Here is a 5,464-nt window from a genome sequence, read left to right as displayed (position 1 = left end):
CATAACGGAACGGCCTTAGGCTTACCATATCATATTACAAACATTTCATATTTCATATCCATATTCCATATCATAGGTCTTGTAACTCATTCATTTGCATAAAACATAATTCTAGATCATCACAACAGTTATGTATCAAAATAAATATAAATGAACATATCTTTACAATATTATTACTCACAGTGAGTTCCAGAAATGGTTGACTGGTCCTCGAATCTTGACCTGTAATCACAATGCATATAGCACACATATCGAACCATGGATTTACTCTCTTGATCAAATTTACTTTTTTAAATCAAATAAACAAATCCCTTACTTTGCTCTGCAGCCAATTATTTATGTTGGTTCTAAATTCATTAGTCCTCGGAAATGAAAAGAAACTAGGTTGGGAAAGGAAATAACATAAAACGGTTAAAAAGGAAGTGAACTGTGAGAACCCGAATATAAAAATTAAGTAAATAATTAAATAATAATATTACAATCTCAAATATTTTTGTAGTGAATTCTAAGGTGCAAATTAAACATTATTGGAGGATCTTTTAATTAATTCAAACCTAAAATAAATTTATGGTGAAAGTCTTTAATTTAGAGACAAGGTTTATTATAAAAAAAAAAAGAAAAGAAAAATAGAGAGAGAGGAGGGTGTGACTTGAACTGTAGACCACAAGGCTAATATATAAGACTCCTACCATTTGAGTTGCATATAACTTATATATGTATTTTGTATATTTATCTATCTATTTGACCTAAGTGTGCCCACCACTAGTATAAAATAAAATAAACACAAACCCTAACTCTTGTTATAATTGTTTTCCACAACACTAGCAGCCCTAGCAGCCGTGGGTTTATGAAGGAAAGAGGGGGGTTTTTCAATCATCAAGATTATTGTTGTAGCCAAGAAGGAGAGCTTTGGGTGTGTTGTGCTGTGTGGCCTCCTAGGTTTTCTTCTCTTCTTTATTTGTTCTTCATCTTTATTCCATTATTATTTTATTCATTGATGGAGAGGTTGTAGGTTTATGTATTGTGTATATAGATATCCTATTAAGAAACTTGAGGAGCTAAATTTATGTGTAAAGAATGGGTGTAATTTTTAGTTCAAAAATTCTGCACAGAATTACAAACTTTAAAAATCAAGAAAACATATCAAACGGATTAATTTTAATCTGAAATTTTTACAGTAGATCATTTACATATTGAATTGCATATCTGAATTTTTTCATAATTTTTGGGAGTCAAAATCCATATAAATTGAGGTATTCAAATCTGTCCAGGAAACCAGTCCGAAACAGTAAATTCGGGAGTGTTGTTCTCTTTGGGTATAAATCCAAAAATTATCAAATTAGTGTCATTAGAACCGGTTACGAGTCTAGTTTCATAATTTTTTGGCCTTGCATTGATTGCTCGTGTATATTAAGAGAACCGTCAATTTCTTTAAAGTGCTGCAGAAAACAACCTGTTTGGATATAATAAATTGTAGATAATTATTTTGATAAGAAAATCAAGTGAAACCAATTGGGTTTGGAACTTAGGATATATTAGTTGATATCTGGAAGGTTTTAGAATTTTTCGAATAGCGTGGAGTGGGTTTTGTAATTTTCAAAGTTAGCGAATAGATTGGGAAAACTTGTTTAAAACACTGTTTTATCTTAAAGTTATTTTTAGTTAAGTTTCGATCGGAACCTATGTCTTGGGTGATTTTAGACCTTGAAGAACATGAACTTGGGTAATATTTAAGAGTAACGGTGAGTTGGGTTGACCCGTGTTAGTGCGCTTTAGTTTGGGGTTACTTAGTTCGTATTCTTTAGTATTTTTAAATTAGTAGTGACGTGTAGTTTTCATATTGGTTCAGGGCACTAGTTGGACTTTCATACTCTATTCGAGGATTATATTATTTCGTTTCCAGGTGAGTAGTTTCATGCTACGTATTTTTATAAATGTTCCGCTACCCTAAACTATTGGAAAATTAAATTGTTGTTTCAAGACTAAACTGTTTTGATAAATTATTATATTATCAATGAAATCAAATTATTTCTGAAACATGTATGGAATTGGCATACTGTAAACTATTTGTTTTGGTCTCATGTTTATAATGATGAACTACCATGTTTTGCGAAACTGATGTGTATTGATTATTGGGACCATGTGTGTTTTTAGTCCAGGGAAATTATTCCACTGTGTGTGGTGACTCTGGCCAACAGATCCGGGTTGGGCCGTGATGACTCTAGTGCTCAATGATTGTAAGGAAAAGACCTTTAAAAACAACTAGGTGACCTTCAATCGGATCGTCTTTGAGAAAAGGCCCAGGTGCCACCCTGAGGATGACTCTTAGTTCGGTATTGGATCCAACGGGGCTTATAGCCTGAGAAATGTGTGGCAGATTATTTGTTTTTATTGGTACCCAGAAAATTATTGGTGTTCATGTTATAATCTGTTTTAAGTGGAAAATGTCGTATATCATGTTCTTGCGAGACATGAGTATTTTAAGTGTTGAATTGTGGAACATTCTTTTTAAAACAGATTGTATTTACCAAACTGTATGTCAATCTAGTTTCTGTGATATATATCTTATTTTGGAATTTATCCCTGTTTTCAAAACTGTATTTACTATCCATGTTGCTACTCACTGAGCTATCAGCTGACTTAGTTTTTATCACTTCCAGGTGTTAGAAGGACTTAGAGTGGACTCATGGCGTAGCGGGGACTCAATTGCATGGACCTCTAGGGCATTTATTTAATTTGTTTTAGGTTGCTTTGTCGGGTTTTGTACATACATTGTGGTTGGGTTTGATTTAGAATTATTTTATTTTGTGGACGGTTTATGTGCCATTTAGTATATATTTTTGGAAGTTGGTTATGGCTGGTTTTACCATTTATACTTGTGGCATGTCACTGGATTGAGTTTTGATTTATTTATTTCTGGGCTATCATCACATTTATTCTTTGTGGTTTTGGGTTCATGTTTAGGCTTACGTGTGCCTTGGGCTAAGTCCCTATGGGCCACGGCCAGTCGTGCCCGGATTTGGGGCGTGACAATTGTGGTATCAGAGCAATAGGTTTATTGAGTTACATATCTTGCATTTCATCATTTAGACGAGGTCCGAGTCCCTATAGTCCTTAGTATTGTATGGTTAAGTTAGTTTTTTTTAAGCTTTTGTTGAATCTTTCTTGATTTCATTTTGAAAGTTAGGAGTTGGTACCTAGATATTTACACGGATTTTTGATTCTTTGTGAGACTTTGATGTTTGTATTACCGTGTGTAATCCATTAGGAGAAACAGTAGTGTTGAGAGATGTCTGTAGATCTTGTCAGATAAAGATGGATGGTAGGATTTTTCTAGTGGATTTGATTTCTTTAGAGATGGAGGATTTTGATGTGATTTTGGAGATGGATTTGTTGACGAAGCATCATGCTTCTATTGATTGTTTTAGAATGGGAGTAGTTTTTGCTATGCTGGGACAACTTGAGTTTTTCTTTCAGGGAGATAGGAAAGGGTCTTCTATTTGGTTTATTTTTTTTACCTTTAGGCTAACTGAATGTTGAGAAAAGGGTGTCATGGTTACTTAGCTTGTATGGTGAGTATCGAACTTCTACAATCAAAGTTAGAGAAGCTGCCTATAGTGAGTGAATGTGTTGATGTTTTTCTAGAGGATCTAGCTGGTCTTTCTTCAAACCGTGAGATTGAATTTTCCATTGACTTGGTCCCCAATACAACACCTATCTATAAGGCACCCCTATATAATGGCACAATTGGAGTTGAGGGAGTTACAAACTCAGTTACAAGAGTTGTTAGGGAAAGGTTTTATGAAGCCTAGTGTTTCACCTTGGGGAGCACCTGTGTTGTTTGTGAATCACTCCCAAAACATGTAATATCAACGAAAAACATTTTTTACCTACGGTTCACTACAAATCACTACAAATCATAGGGTTCACTACAAATCACTACAAATCACTCCCAAAACAAGGGTTCACCTACAAGTCACTCCCAAAACATGTAATATCAACTACAAGTTCACCTACAAGGGTTCACCTACATTTTTTACCTAGGGTTTACCTAGGGTTCACTACAAATCACTCCCAAAACATGTAATATCAACGAAAAACATGAGATTATGATGATTTTCTAAATCAAAACCTCAAAAACATAATGAATCTTTAAGCAAGCAAGATCAAAATCATTGTTTAGTTCTTTTCCAAAATTTTTCAAAACTTCTTCTTCCAAAGCCACATAAATCTTCATTTCATATATCATTTTATGAGTTCAACTCGTACAAAACCTCAAGATTAAGGCTCAACCTCTCACAATCCAACCCAAGTTAAGTAATTTCAAAGCAATCAACTCTTAATCAAACAAATCCAAGTCGAATTTCACATATGTATATATATATATATATATATCAAGTAAGCTTAGAAGTCAAAATGCTAACACCAAGTAATCTTCTCCTTTAGAGTTCTCATGAAGAACAACTTGTATTCATAAAATTAGAGGAAGATGTTTAACTTGGTTGGCTAATTTGTTGTAGATTAGCTTATCTCTTCAAGTTTCTCTCTTCCTTCTTCTCCTTGAGCTCCCCCTCTCTCTTTCTTGTTCTAGAACTCTCTCTCTCTCTCTCTCTCCCTCATATTTTTGTGTTTTAAGACAAGATAGAGATAAGCCCCAAATATATATACACATACTTAAAGGTGGTCCAAACACACCTTAACGAATCAGACAAAATAAATTTTTAATTAAACTTCCCGAATGATCCCAAAAATTCCAATTAACCTATTCGTGTACACTATTTCGGTTTCTGAACCTATTTAGGCCGTCAATTTCAGAGTCCGAGCCGAAATCACACAAGAATTCATTCCGAATCAAAATTTTACCAAAATTCATATTAGAAACACATAAGCACACTTATAATCACACATATAATGAGGGAATTAAAACATATGAAAGGGTCGGGGTCGGGTTATTACAGTAGTTATGGCTTAAATGTGAATTATAAGCACAATCAGAGACAGAGACACAGAGACATAGCTTGATTGAGAAAGAGAAGCGAGAGCGAGAGCTTGCATTTGAGCGCGCGCGCGCGAGAGAGAGAGAGAGAGAGAGAGAGAGAGAGAAAGAGAGAGAGAACCTGTGATTTGCAGCAGTGACGATGGTGATATGTAGCAGTGGCGGTGGCGGTGGCCGTTGTGATCTGAGGCAGTGGCGGTGGTCTGTGGTCATGTGACGTGGGGTGAGGTTTGGTGTAGAGAAGGAGAATAAACAAAGAACAGGGCCGGGTGTTAACCAAATATATATATATATATATATTACACCATTAGCGACTAAATATTTTTAGTCGCCAATTAATTATATAAATTCCTCCCAAATTTGAAATGTCTCCCTCCAAATATTTTAATTTTTGGGAGACAAACTTTTTTTTGTCGTTGAAAATATATTTTTGGCGATCAAATTTTTGGTCGCCAAAGATAAAATATA

General features: G+C 34.6%; 1 long non-coding RNA gene across 1 annotated transcript; it reads left to right on the top strand.

Moving 5' to 3' along the window:
- Positions 1–799: 799 nt before the first annotated feature.
- LOC145790774 (uncharacterized) lies at positions 800–2,932 on the top strand. Its single transcript, XR_014329945.1, has 3 exons — positions 800–939; positions 1,850–1,903; positions 2,661–2,932. It is a non-coding gene; the product is annotated as an uncharacterized LOC145790774 (long non-coding RNA).
- The last annotated feature ends 2,532 nt before the right edge of the window (positions 2,933–5,464 follow it).

This window comes from Camellia sinensis, chromosome 1, assembly GCF_055761805.1.
Source record: "Camellia sinensis isolate YWXY chromosome 1, ASM5576180v1, whole genome shotgun sequence".
Classification (NCBI taxonomy): Eukaryota; Viridiplantae; Streptophyta; class Magnoliopsida; order Ericales; family Theaceae; genus Camellia; species Camellia sinensis.
The sequence above is the reverse complement of the archived record's forward strand: the minus strand, read 5'-3'. Positions and strand labels throughout refer to the sequence as shown.